Here is a 15,371-nt window from a genome sequence, read left to right on the forward strand (position 1 = left end):
CAGTATAGTGAGGAGGATCTGGTGAGCGCAGTATAGTGAGGAGGAGCTGGTGACCGGAATGTAGTGAGGAGGAGCTGGTGAGTGCAGTATAGTGAGGAGGAGCTGGTGACCGGAATGTAGTGAGGAGGAGCTGGTGAGCGGAGCATAGTGGGGAGGAGCTGGTGAGCGCAGTATAGTGAGGAGGATCTGGTGAGCGCAGTATAGTGAGGAGGAGCTGGTGACCGGAATGTAGTGAGGAGGAGCTGGTGAGTGCAGTATAGTGAGGAGGAGCTGGTGACCGGAATGTAGTGAGGAGGAGCTGGTGATCGGAATGTAGTGAGGAGGAACTGGTGAGCGGAATGTAGTGAGGAGGAGCTGGTGAGCGGAGCATAGTGAGGAGGAGCTGGTGAGCGCAGTATAGTGAGGAGGAGCTGGTGACCGGAATGTAGTGAGGAGGAGCTGGTGAGCGCAGTATAGTGAGGAGGAGCTGGTGACCGGAATGTAGTGAGGAGGAGCTGGTGAGCGGAATGTAGTGAGGAGGAGCTGGTGAGCGGAATGTAGTGAGGAGGAGCTGGTGAGCGGAATGTAGTGAGGAGGAGCTGGTGACCGGAATGTAGTGAGGAGGAGCTGATGAGCGCAGTATAGTGAGGAGGAGCTGGTGAGCGGAGCATAGTGAGGAGGAGCTGGTGAGCGCAGTATAGTGAGGAGGAGCTGGTGAGCGCAGTATAGTGAGGAGGAGCTAGTGAGTGGAGCATAGTGAGGAGGAGCTGGTGAGCGGAGCATAGTGAGGAGGAGCTGGTGAGCGGGGCATAGTGAGGAGGAGCTAGTGAGCGGAGCATAGTGAGGAGGAGCTGGTGAGCGGGGCGTAGTGAGGAGCTGGTGAGCGGAGCGTAGTGAGGAGCTGGTGAGCGTAGCGTAGTGAGGAGGAGCTAGTGAGCGGAGCATAGTGAGGAGGAGCTGGTGAGCGGAGCATAGTGAGGAGGAGCTGGTGAGCGCAGTATAGTGAGGAGGAGCTGGTGAGCGCAGTATAGTGAGGAGGAGCTAGTGAGTGGAGCATAGTGAGGAGGAGCTGGTGAGCGGAGCATAGTGAGGAGGAGCTGGTGAGCGGGGCATAGTGAGGAGGAGCTAGTGAGCGGAGCATAGTGAGGAGGAGCTGGTGAGCGGGGCGTAGTGAGGAGCTGGTGAGCGGAGCGTAGTGAGGAGCTGGTGAGCGTAGCGTAGTGAGGAGGAGCTAGTGAGCGGAGCATAGTGAGGAGGAGCTGGTGAGCGGAGCATAGTGAGGAGGAGCTAGTGAGCACAGTATAGTGAGGAGGAGCTGGTGAGCGGAGCAAAGTGAGGAGGAGCTGGTGAGCGGAGCATAGTGTGGAGGAGCTGGTGACCGGAGCATAGTGAGGAGCTGGTGAGTGGAGCATAGTGAGGAGCTGGTGAGCGGAGCATAGTGAGGAGGAGCTGGTGAGCGGGGCGTAGTGAGGAGCTGGTGAGCAGAGCGTAGTGAGGAGCTGGTGAGCGGAGCGTAGTGAGGAGGAGCTGGTGAGCGCAGTATAGTGAGGAGAAGCTGGTGAGCGGAGCATAGTGAGAAGAAGCTGGTGAGCGGAGCATAGTGAGGAGGAGCTGGTGAGCGGAGCATAGTGAGGAGGAGCTGGTGAGTGGAGCATGGTGAGGAGGAGCTGGTGAGCGGAGCATAGTGAGGAGGAGCTGGTGAGCGGAGCGTAGTGAGGAGGAGCTGGTGAGCAGAGCATAGTGAGGAGGAGCTGGAGAGCGGAGCATAGTGAGGAGGAGCTGGTGAGCAGAGCATAGTGAGTAGGAGCTGGTGAGCAGAGCATAGTGAGGAGGAGCTGGTGAGCGGAGTATAGTGAGGAGGAGCTGGTGAGCGGAGCGTAGTGAGGAGGAGCTGGTGAGCAGAGCATAGTGAGGAGGAGCTGGAGAGCGGAGCATAGTGAGGAGGAGCTGGTGACCTGAGCATAGTGAGGAGGAGCTGGTGAGCAGAGCATAGTGAGTAGGAGCTGGTGAGCAGAGCATAGTGAGGAGGAGCTGGTGAGTGGAGTATAGTGAGGAGGAGCTGTGAGCAGCGCATAGTGTAGAGCAGTTGGTGATCCACAGTATCAAATGCAGCCGAGCGATCCAGTAGAATCAGCAGGGAGCAGTGACCATTAGATTTTGCCATTAGTAGATTATTAGAGACTTTAGTTAGAGCAGTTTCAGTAGAGTGTAAGGAGCGGAAAGCAGATTGTAAAGGATCAAGAAGAGAATTTTTCACAGGTTAGACACACTTCACAGACCGTCCTGTAGTTTCCGGCTGTAGAAGGTCGCAGTGTTTGGCTACACAGCTGTTCTCTGACTTTCCCTTTTTCCTTGCCTGAGGTTTATCCCTTTCTCTTTAGGACCCTGCGGATTTCCTGACCTTTTCAGCAGTCACTCTTCAGTACGGGGTATTTAAAGTGTGGGTATTTAAAGTGTGGGTATTTAAAGTGTGTCTTTAAATACCCTCATTCCCCCTTTCTCTGTGCTGGTAATAAGTCTGATACCCTTAACAAGTCTTCAGTGCAATAATTGGCTTGTATTCCTCTGGAGAAACCTTGTTGTTGAAGTTCCTCTCCCTGAGTGATCTGTAGATAAGTTATTCGTATACTTCCCCCTGTTTGTGATCCCTGTGTGTTCTTTAGCTCCTAGTGGGGTTGACTATGCGCTCATCCCATCCATTCCCTACCAAGGGCCTACTTAAGGGTCAGCCAGGGCCAGGTATCCTGCTCGGCGCATAGGGGCAGAATCTATATAAGGTGGTGAGGGAAGCTAGGGCCCAGCGGTAGGCTTGGTCAGGGGTCATCATCTTCCCTTTCCCTAGACACAGGGTTTCCCTTCCCTTTCGTCGTTCGCTTGGTACTTCCCCGTACCTAGCGTGACAGAATTATTTGAGAGATAGTGGATCAGACGGGACAGGACCAAGACTTCCAGAAGTATAGAGATGAAGGGGAGATTAGAGACAGGTCTGTTTTTCGCGGCGAGGTTTTGGTCAAGGGATTGGGTTGTTTTTAAGAATGGGTGTATACTGGCGTGTTTGAAGGAGGAGGGAAAGACATCAAAAGAGAGAGGTTCAATATTTTAGTTAGGTGAGTGGTGACAGCCGGGGAGAGGGTCTGGAGGAGATGTGAGGGAATAGGGTCACTGGTGCAGGTAGTAGGGTGAGAAGATACGAGGAGCCTGGTGACTTCTGTGACTGGTTCGAAGACAGAAAATGAGCTGGATGAGGAGCAGGAGGGAAGAGAAGGCATGATATTAGGAGATAATTTCTTTCGTATAGGGTCATTTTTTTCTTTAAAATTAGTGGTCAGGTTGTCCACGCTGAGGTTGTCGGTTGTGGCCAGAACTCTTGGACCAAGGTGGGACTGAAAAGAGTCAAAGATTTGGTTAGGACTGTTGGCTAGTGAGGTGATGAGGGTGTTGAAGTCACTTGTTTGGAGAGATGGAGGGCAGAATTGTGTTTCAAGCGTAAGCTTATAATATGGATGAAATCTTCATCCAGATGGGATTATCTCCAGACGTTCAGCACCTGGAGGACCACTGGAGAAACCATGTTTGTAGCGTATGCCAGGGCTGCCGCCGTATATTCCTAGAATTATGGTAAGTGTGGACATCCTTCGTGGAGGGACAGCTCTTGACAGAGAATGGCAGAAGGTTGCGGTCAAAGAATAAGAGAGGAAAGTTAGTAAGATCATGTGGAGCACTCCACGGGGCCTGGGGGGGGTTACTCGTCGTTGGGTCGGTGAAGGGTCAGTGGGTTGTCATGGGTAGCCTGCCCAGTTTCGTGACCCCGAGGTGTCCACGAAGTGGGAGATGGGAAGATAGGGGTTGTAGTGGGATGATTGTCGTGACGCCACCTGCAGTACAAAGCCAGGGAATCGGCCGCCGCTGCTGTCGCTGTCCTCCGGGGCGGATGGTAATAGCAGCAAAGATGTTTCGCTCCCCACAGGTGGAGCGGGCCCCGGGGAAGATGATGAAGTGAGTTGTACTTGGCCGTTGGCGCCAAAGCGCGGGTCACCGACGCTGGCAATAACAGGCTCATACAGTCTCTGCGGTTCCAGGTAGCTTTACTCACTGTTGTGCTGCTCGCCCAGGAAGTACCAGTCACCTGCTGTGATGGGCACCGTCGAACTTGGATCCCATTGGAGGTCAGTCCAATATGGTGGCCGGTGGTCCTTTCCTCTCAGCGCAGTGTAAGATGGATCCCCGTGGCTTAAAGCTACTTGGGGATCCCATTCCATGTTGAGTGAAACTCCCGTCCCGTTTGCAGGTGCCGTGGTTTCGCAATGGGGCCTGACTCAGATCCAGGCCCTGGATCCTATATGGCACTGTGCTCCGGGCACTGTGTGGGCCAGGGAGACGTGCAATCCCCCTGTCCAGCAGAGTCTGGAAAACCAACTTGAAGTATGATCTCCCCTAGGGTTCTGCACCCTGTGCTGCGCTGGTCCAGAAGGGGCAATCAAGCTCTCCCTTCGGCAACTGTATAAACTCCTGTGTCCCACCAGAGCCACCGGTGAGATCGTCTGCTCCTTTCCTCTCCTGCTGGAGAACGCTTAACTGTTGTGTTGGCTCCTAAGGCTAGTTTCACACTTGCGTTCGTCACAATCCGCCGCTATGGAAAATAGCGCAATCCATTAACAGCTTGAGCTGCTTCCCATAGACTTGTATTGACGACACACTGCGACACAAGTGTCTGCGTTGCATCCGTCGGCTGACGCAGAGTCGTTATTTTGACTGAGCGCCGGGCGGAAGGAACGCTGAATGTAGTGTTTTCTGTTGCTGTAAAAAAAACGCACTCCGCAGGATTCCGTTGGGATCCATTAAGAGGCTTAATGAAGGTCTATGGTGCTGGATTCGTCGCCATGCGTTTTGCGACAGATTCCAGTTCGGAATTCCTTCACGTTCTATTGAGCATGTCACCACACACAACCCAGCACTACCGCCCCCATCATCACCGCACACACCCCGGCACTACCGCCCCCATCATCACCGCACACACCCCGGCACTACCGCTCCCATCATCACCGCACACACCCTATTCAGCATGTGCAGCAGAACGTTCTAAATAGTTTAAAATCACTCCTGGACTCTCTCTCGGTCTCCCCCTATCTCATACTCACCGATCAGTGGCGCGGCACAGCTGTCACACTGCTCTGGCGGCTTCTCCTCCTTTTGAAAATGCCGGCTGCTCATTATTCCATCTCGTATTCCCTGCTTCCCCTGCCCACCGGCGCCTATGATTGGTTGCAGTCAGACACGCCCCCACAGCTGTCTCACTGCAACCAATCACAGCCGCCGGTGGGCGGGTCTATATTGTGCAGTACAATAAATAAATAATTTTTAAAAAAAGGCGTGCGGTCCTCCCCAATTTTGATACCAGCCAAGGTAAAGCCACACGGCTGAAGGTTGGTATTCTCAGGATGGGGAGCTCCACGTTATGGGGAGCCCCCCCAGCCTAAAAATAACAGCCAGAAGCTGCCCGGAATTGCCACATTCATTAGATGCGACAGTCCTTGGACTCTACCCGGCTCATCCCGAATTGCCCTGGTGCAGTGACAATCGGGGTAATAAGGAGTTAATTGCAGAAGCCCATAGCTGCCACTAAGTCCTAGATTAATCATGGCAGGCGTCTATGAGACACCCCTAATGATTAACCTGTTTCACCACTTTATTAATCCCAAAATACCCCTCCAGGTCCGGTGTAATCCACGAGGTCCCGCGACGCATCCAGGTCTGCTACATGAAGCTGACAGGAGCAGCCGTAGAACACCGCTGCTCGCTGTGAGCTCCACGCAGAAACTGAAGTGAATCACGCTGTCAGCGGGGACGTCACTCAGGTAGTGCCGGTGTGTGTGCGGAGATGATGGGGACGGTAATGCCGGTGTGTGTGCGGTGATGATGGGGGCGGTAGTGCCTGCGTATGTGCAGTGATGATGAGTGCGGTAGTTCCGGTGTATGTGCGGTGATGATCGGGGCTCTCTCTCTCGGCTACAGAAAACTAAAAGAACGCAACGCGTTATTTTACAGGAATCCGTTGCCTTTATTATCACACTATTTACAACGCATCAGTCACATGCGTCACACAACGCATTGTGAAACTAGCCTAACTGCCCCTGGTGGCTGCTCCTCCCTCGGGTCCCTGTCACTAGTGGGTGGCTGCCCCCCATATTTGGTGACTGCCTTAAGACTTGACCCTAGCCCGGTCCCCATTGGGGAGGGCTACCTGCTTGTGTGTATGATTTGTAAGTGATGTACCCGGTACCAATATCCTCTGGATCTGGGTTGAGCACTGCACATTAAGTGAGGTGCAGTACCCTATGGCGACTGAAGCCTCAGGGGCGCCACACATGCACTGAGCAGAGTCGGGAGAAGACCAGGTCCACTGTATTCCCGGTTTAAAGGGTAGGAAACTTACAAAGTTGTGAGAAGACGAAAGAGGAGGTTAGAGATAAAAAATTAGTGACCGATGGGGAGAGGGGATCATCAATAGGGATGTTATAGTCCCCCATGATGAGCGTGAGAATATCGCAGACTAGAAAGTGTGGAAACCAGATGGCAAGGTGATCAAGGAACTGACAGGAGGTCCGGAGGGCGATACACAACCGCCACTCACAGGGAGAAGGGTCTGTAAAGTCTGACAGTGGGGACCTCAAAAGAAGGAAAGATAAGTGAGAGGACAGGAGGGATGACATGAAAAGCACAATTTTTAAAAGGAGCTCTCTGGTCTAGTGGTATGTGAAAATTTGTAGGCCACCATACGAGACGGCACCATGATGACCCCGGGTTACTGAGCTACAGATAGCCTCACAGACCATACTGTATGCATGGTGTGTGAGGTGAAGTGTCAGTGCTGCGAGTGGAGCCCTGACAGATATAATCCACTGCAGTGATCACTTTTTACTGTTTTTACTAGTCCCCTTAGAGAACTTGAAACTGCGATGTACAGTGCCGCTGATGGGGGCAGGGAGTGGCGCGCTGCCTGCGTGGTAAATACCACTGTTAGTTAACAGGTACAAGAGGATCTACAATCTACTCACCAATGTTAGAGATGCAGATGATGGCTGATCAGAGCCCGCATCAAAGGCAGGGACACGTGCTTGGATGTACCCAGTGGCGTAACTAGAGTCCGATGGGCCCCGATGCAAAGTTTGAGCCTGGTCCACCCACATGTTGGTCTGATATATAGGGCGTTGTAGCATTCTAAATCCTATAAAGACATACAAGTTGCCCCCCTCTCCCCCTTAATTGTGTAGTACTGACCCCAATTCTTTACTAATGGGTCAGTTCCTTGTAAGTATTTCCCCTATCCTGGTGTATGACCTCAACATGACTATATCCTGGTATGCATGGCCCCATCCTGGTATATATGTCCCCATCATGGCCCAATCCTGGTATATGTCCGCATCACGGCCACATACCGATGTATGACCCCATCATCGCTCTATCCCCATAATAGGCCCATCCTGGTATAGATGTCCCTTTCATGGCCCCATCCTTGTATAGATGTCCCCATAATTACCCCATCCTGGTATAAATGTCTGCATAATGGCCCCATCCTGGTATACGTGTCCCCATAATGGTACCATCCTGGTATATGTGTCCCCATAATGGCCCCATCCTGGTATACGTGTCCCCATAATGGTACCATCCTGGTATATGTGTCCCCATAATGGCCCCATCCTGGTATATGTGTCCCCATAATGGTACCATCCTGGTATACGTGTCCCCATAATGGTACCATCCTGGTATACGTGTCCCCATAATGGTACCATCCTGGTATACGTGTCCCCATAATGGCCCCATCCTGGTATACGTGTCCCCATAATGGCCCCATCCTGGTATACGTGTCCCCATAATGGCCCCATCCTGGTATACGTGTCCCCATAATGGCCCCATCCTGGTATACGTGTCCCCATAATGGTACCATCCTGGTATACGTGTCCCCATAATGGCACCATCCTGGTATACGTGTCCCCATAATGGCACCATCCTGGTATATGTGTCCCCATAATGGCACCATCCTGGTATACGTGTCCCCATAATGGTACCATCCTGGTATATGTGTCCCCATAATGGCCCCATCCTGGTATACGTGTCCCCATAATGGTACCATCCTGGTATACGTGTCCCCATAATGGCCCCATCCTGGTATACGTGTCCCCATAATGGCCCCATCCTGGTATACGTGTCCCCATAATGGTACCATCCTGGTATACGTGTCCCCATAATGGCACCATCCTGGTATACGTGTCCCCATAATGGCACCATCCTGGTATACATGTCCCCATAATGGCCCCTTCCTGATCAACACATCCCCATAATCAGTGGAATAACTAGAGTTTGATGGGCCCAGGTGCAAAGTTCGGACCTGGGCTCCCCACCACGTACACCAACACTTGGGGTACGGGACAATGACACTGACACTTGGGGTACGGGATACTGACACTCAGGTACAGGATAATGACACTGACACTTGGGGTACGGGATAATGATGCTGACACTTGGGGTACGGGATAATGATGCTGACACTTGGGGTACGGGATAATGACACTGACACTTGGGGTATGGGATAATGACACTGACACTTGGGGTACGGGATAATGATGCTGACACTTGGGGTACGGGATAATGATGCTGACACTTGGGGTACGGGATAATGATGCTGACACTTGGGGTATGGGATAATGACACTGACACTTGGGGTACGGGATAATGATGCTGACACTTGGGGTATGGGATAATGACACTGACACTTGGGGTACGGGATAATGATGCGGACACATGGGGTATGGGATAATGATGCTGACACATGGGGTACGGGATAATGATGCTGACACATGGGGTATGGGATAATGATGCTGACACTCGGGGTACAGGATAATGACGTTGACACTTGGCTCTTACCCTCAGCACCCAGCTTTCCTATGTTCTGATATTCATCTTGTCCTCTGCACCCAGCTTTCCCATATTAGAGCATGGGAAAGCAGGGTGCTGAGAGATGTACAGCAGCGCATGGGAAAGCTGAGTGCTGAGAGATGTACAGCAGAGCATGGGAAAGCTGGGTGCTGAGAGATGTACAGCAGAGCATGGGAAAGCTGGGTGCTGAGAGATGTACAGCAGAGCATGGGAAAGCTGGGTGCTGAGAGATGTATAGCAGAGCATGGGAAAGCTAGGTGCTGAGAGATGTACAGCAGAGCATGGGAAAGCTGGGTGCTGAGAGATGTACAGCAGAGCATGGGAAAGCTGGGTGCTGAGAGATGTACAGCAGAGCATGGGAAAGCTGGGTGCTGAGAGATGTACAGCAGAGCATGGGAAAGCTGGCTACTGAGGGAAAGAATCCTTTTCCCTCAGCACAAAACTTCCCCCCTTGTATATATTTCTCCAAATACAATGATGGCTCCCACATATCCTTCCATATTGTATAATGGGTCCCACATAACCCTTCATATATTAGAATGCAGCTCCTTAGACCTCCATGTCACCTTCCCATAGTTCTCCATATATTAGAATGCACCCCATAGTACTTCATATATTATACTGCACCACCATAGTCCATGTATAAGGTAGCCTTCATAGTCCTTCATATATTATAATGAAGCCCCCATAGTCCTATATGTATTATAGAGCAATCCCATAAAACTCCATATTATATTATTCAGCCCCATACTCCTCCATGTATAATTCACCCCTATTGTCCATGTATAAGATGTCCATCATGTTGTATAATGCATAACCATAGACCTCCATGTATAATGCAGCCCCATACACCTCCATGCATGTATAATGCAGCCCCCTAGACCTCCATGTACAATCCACCCCTATAGTCCATATATAAGGTGTCCGTCATGTTGTATAATGCATAACCATAGACCTCCATGTATAATGCAGCCCCAGAGACCTCCATGCATGTATAATGCAGCCCCCTAGACCTCCATGTACAATGCACCCCTATAGTCCATGTATAAGGTGTCCGTCATGTTGTATAATGCAGCCCCATAGACCTCCATGTATAATGCAGGCAGCCCCCCATGCTCCATGTATAATGCAGCCCCCCCCCCAGCCTCTGGCCACCGTGTACGCACTGATTTTTTAAAAAAAAACAAAGAAAAACATACAAGTTCTTACCTCTCTCCTTGTTCCCCTGCTGCTGCCGTTGGCATCCTCCTGCCCTGCTCTCTGTTCTCTGAGCACAGCCGTCTCACAGGAGTGACGTCACCGCGCAGGCACAGGGGGAGAATAATGATGCGTGGAGCTGCATGGGCCGCTCCATGCATCATTGTTCCTGTGTACGATGACGGAGGAGGGGGTCCGATGCCCCCGCTGCTGACACCAGGCAGGGGGGCCCAATGTCAGATGCGGCACCGGGTCATATAGCGGCTGCGTGATCTGCGCCAGAACAGTGCAGCTCCTCTCTGACAGAAAGGAGCTGCTTGCTGATCTGCAGAGCGGGCCCTTAGGCTGCCGGGCCTGGTCGCAGTCGCGACCTCGGTAGTTATGCCCCTACCTATAATGTCCCCATCCTGGTATCCATGTCCCCATAATGGCCCTAGTGTAATGGGGGCAGGGGGCGCCTCAGGGGGTGTAGTCGAGTCCCCTCGCCTTGTGGGCCGCAGGCTAAACCCCGGCCCGGCCGTCACTTCCAAAACAGGTGTGTTGTTGGGGCAGAGTGTGGATGCATGGGGCCCATTCATGACAGCGTTCTTTCTGTGCTCTCCAGCTCCTTCTTCACTTTCAGGAAAGAGACAATTGCAGGCAGCGGATAAACCAAACACCGATTTATTAAACAAAGCTTCCATCTTTTTGTTTGCAGCAGGTTTACTTTAGTATGTTACAAGTTACAGGTCCTTTTCTACAAAAACGGTTTCCTTTTCTCTACGGGCACTTTCCTTTGCCTGCAGGGGACATACGTTAACCCCCTAGTAGCTGCGCTCTAACCCGGATTTACTATAGGGCAGATCCAGCACACACTACCGGCTCTAGATAAGTTCTCACCTCTCCACTTCTTTGTCAGGGCACTAACCTTCGCCTGCAGGGGCCACTTGTTATCCCCCTGATAGCTGCACTCCACTCTAGTACACACCACCGGCTCCGGACTAGTCCCAACTCTTCCACCGTTTCTCATGGGTTTCCTCTGCTTTCTAGCCAAGAGTACTCACTCAGGCTGACTGCCTCGTCTCACTCCCACACTCTGCCCCGTCACCTCAGACCGAGCTTGCTCGCCTCTCACTGCACACTGGACTCTGCATTCAGAACCCTTCCTTCCCCACCTAGGCTGCCCTGCCCCTTCATTCCCTGCCACTGTTACCAGGGGAACCACTGCTCTACACTGGCACCTAGTGGAGAAACAGTTTATGACAGGTAACATTTTACCATCAACATTTACAATTTGCCACCATACTACTGTGGCGTTTTCAGGGGGGAAAAACCGCTCCTTCACTACCAGGGGTCCGACTGCCCCTTACATTCCTCCCCTCTTTAACCTCAGCCTCCTGGCGAGGTTCGTACCTGCAAAACAACACATGTAGGAAAACACAATACTTAAAACACACAGACTGGCACACAAGTTTGGTGCCCGGAGTCCCTCCAGGGAAGCTCCCGGTCTTAGTCGCACATCTGCCCGGAGGCCCTCCTCAGGCGCTCCCGGTCTTAGCTGACCTTCTGCCCGGAGGCTATTTCCAAGCGCTCCCGGTCTTTGGGTGGGCAGAAAATAACAAGACAACAAGATTCCTTCTTAACAGTCACGGAAGGAGTCCACGCACAGTTCTGCATTAAGCTCCTCCCGGGTTCAGTACTTTTAATGTTACTGTAATTGGAAACATTCACCGGCTTTCAACAGTACCGGTTTTCAACGGCAAACAAATCACTCTCTTCCGGACGATTACCTCTGGTTCTGGGATATCTTGCCAGTACGGGGCCTTAACTCATGAGGGGGGCAGAGGGCCTACCTTAACAGACGCGGGCGCCTCCGGAATCTGTACGGATGCTCCTGGTGGCCCGCTCCCCAGAGTCACCTGGGACTTGTAGGTGGCCCGGACGTCCGTCGTCGTTTCCCCGGTAACGGCATCCCATGAGGTAAAAAACGTGACCTTCGCTGGTTTCTCCGAGACTCCAGTCACGGCCGGTATCATGCTTGCTGGCAACGTGATGGTGGGTAACTCTCCCACCGAGCTCTCCATCGGACGTCCACTTCCGCGTCCTACGGGCACCAGCGCGCCCGCTACGGCTTGCTTGTCTGTCCTGGCCTCCATTTTGTGTAGCACAGGTAACTGGAACTGTTGCTTCTGCTGCTGGGATTGCAATGGCGCCGGGGAAGGTGGAGGCGGTTCTTCTTTTCCCGCTTTAGCACACACTCCGCCCCCGGCTTCACCCACCAGGTCTGCATATCGTTGGCGACACCTTTTCTTTCTTGCGGCACCGCCCACGTCTCTAGACCTCTGCAGCTTCTTGGGGCAAGTACCTCCCCTCTTTGGGCGGCGCACTCCGGGCTTCTTCCTCCCAGGCCAGCTCAGCGCTTTTCGTTTGGCGCCAACTTTTCGCGCCTCCACTGAGTCCATGAGGACGGCTGCCATCTTGCCGCCATCTTGTGGCCCGTTCAGCACGTCAGGCACCACTTGATCTTCCTCACAGTCTCTGGTCGGGGTTTCTTGCATGCAGGCTTGATCCTGCCGACTACGCCAGTTTGTAACGGGGGCAGGGGGCGCCTCAGGGGGTGTAGTCGAGTCCCCTCGCCTTGTGGGCCGCAGGCTAAACCCCGGCCCGGCCGTCACTTCCAAAACAGGTGTGTTGTTGGGGCAGAGTGTGGATGCATGGGGCCCATTCATGACAGCGTTCTTTCTGTGCTCTCCAGCTCCTTCTTCACTTTCAGGAAAGAGACAATTGCAGGCAGCGGATAAACCAAACACCGATTTATTAAACAAAGCTTCCATCTTTTTGTTTGCAGCAGGTTTACTTTAGTATGTTACAAGTTACAGGTCCTTTTCTACAAAAACGGTTTCCTTTTTTCTACGGGCACTTTCCTTTGCCTGCAGGGGACATACGTTAACCCCCTAGTAGCTGCGCTCTAACCCGGATTTACTGTAGGGCAGATCCAGCACACACTACCGGCTCTGGATAAGTTCTCACCTCTCCACTTCTTTGTCAGGGCACTAACCTTCGCCTGCAGGGGCCACTTGTTATCCCCCTGATAGCTGCACTCCACTCTAGTACACACCACCGGCTCCGGACTAGTCCCAACTCTTCCACCGTTTCTCATGGGTTTCCTCTGCTTTCTAGCCAAGAGTACTCACTCAGGCTGACTGCCTCGTCTCACTCCCACACTCTGCCCCGTCACCTCAGACCGAGCTTGCTCGCCTCTCACATCTCACTGCACACTGGACTCTGCATTCAGAACCCTTCCTTCCCCACCTAGGCTGCCCTGCCCCTTCCTTCCCTGCCACTGTTACCAGGGGAACCACTGCTCTACACTGGCACCTAGTGGAGAAACAGTTTATGACAGGTAACATTTTACCATCAACATTTACAATTTGCCACCATACTACTGTGGCGTTTTCAGGGGGGAAAAACCGCTCCTTCACTACCAGGGGTCCGACTGCCCCTTACACTAGCCTGGATTATGTCCCCATCCTGGTGCAAAAGATACCCTCAAGCGCCATAAAAAAAAAAAACATTAGGGTATGTGCGCACGCTGCGTTTTTGTGCATTTTTCGGGTGCGTTTTTGGCCTCAAGACTGCATGCACTTCCTTCCCCAGCAAAGTCCATGAGATTTCGTTTTTGCTGTCCGCACAGTGCAGTTTTGTTTGGTTGCGTTTTTGTGGTGACCAAAAAAAAAGCAACATTTCAATTATTTCTGTGTTTTTGTCAGCGTTTGTCACCCATGCAATGCATTGGGAAAAACATTAGAACCAAAACGCTGCAAAAAACGCACAAAAATGTAGGCCTTTTTTATGTGTTTTTACCGCGGGTGTGTTTGTGCGTTTTTTTGCAGGCAAAAATGCACAAAAACGCTGCATTTTTGTGGTCACAAAAAAGGCAACGTGCACACATATACAGTGCCTTGCGAAAGTATTCAGCCCCCTTGAATTTTTCAACCTTTTCCCACATTTCAGGCTTCAAACAAAGATAAAAAAAAAAAAAATTATATGGTGAAGAATCAACAAGTGGACACAATTGTGAAGGAACACAACAGGCAGGTCCGTGATACTGTTGTGGAGAAGTTTAAAGCCGGATTTGGTTACAAGAAGATTTCCAAAACTTTAAACATCCCAAGAAGCCCTGTGCAAGCGATCATATTGAAATGGAAGGAGCATCATACCCCTGCAAATCTACCAAGACCCGGCCGTCCATCCAAACTATCATCTCACACAAGGAGAAGACTGATCAGAGATGCAGCCAAGAGGCCCATGATCACTCTGAACTGCAGAGATCTACAGCTGAGGTGGGAGAGTCTGTCCATAGGACAACAATCAGTCGTACACTGCACAAATCTGGCCTTTATGGAAGAGTGGCAAGAAGAAAGCCATTTCTCAAAAATATCCATAAAAAGTGTCATTTAAAGTTTGCCACAAGCCACCTGGAGACACCAAACATGTGGAAGAGGTGCTCTGGTCAGATGAAGCCAAAATCAAACTATTTGGGCACAATGCCAAACGATATGTTTGTCGTAACATAGCTCATCACCCTGAACACACCATCCCCACTGTCAAACATGGTGGTGGCTGCATCATGGTTTGGGCCTGCTTTTCTTCTGCAGGGACAGGGAAGATGGTTTAAATTGATGGGAAGATGGATGGAGCCAAATACAGGACCATTCTTGAAGAAAACCTGTTGAAGTCTGCAAAAGACCTGAGACTGGGACGGAGATTTGTCTTCCAACAAGACAATGATCCCAAACATAAAGCAACATCTACAACGGAATGATTCACAAATAAACGTATCCAGGTGTTAGAATGGCCAAGTCACAGTCCGGACCTGAACCCAATCGAGAATCTGTGGAAAGAGCTGAAAACTGCTGTTCACAAACGCCTCCATCCAACCTCACTCAGCTCCAGCTGTTTACAAAGGAAGAATGGGCGAGAATTTCAGTCTCTCCATGTGCAAAACTGATAGACACATCCCCCAAGAGACTGCAGCTGTAATCGCAGCAAAAGGGGGCGCTACAAAGTATTAACTTACAGGGGATGAGTAATATTGCACGCCCCAATTTTCAGTTATTTTTTTGATAAAAGTTTAAAATAGCAATAAATTTCGTTCATCTTCACAATTGTGTCCACTTGTTGTTGATTCTTCATCAGAACATTAAAGGGAACCTGTCAGCAGAAATGTCCCCTAAAACCTAACAGATTCCCCCTCTGCAGCTCCTGGGCTGCATTCTATA

This window comes from Anomaloglossus baeobatrachus, chromosome 11, assembly GCF_048569485.1.
Source record: "Anomaloglossus baeobatrachus isolate aAnoBae1 chromosome 11, aAnoBae1.hap1, whole genome shotgun sequence".
Classification (NCBI taxonomy): domain Eukaryota; kingdom Metazoa; phylum Chordata; class Amphibia; order Anura; family Aromobatidae; genus Anomaloglossus; species Anomaloglossus baeobatrachus.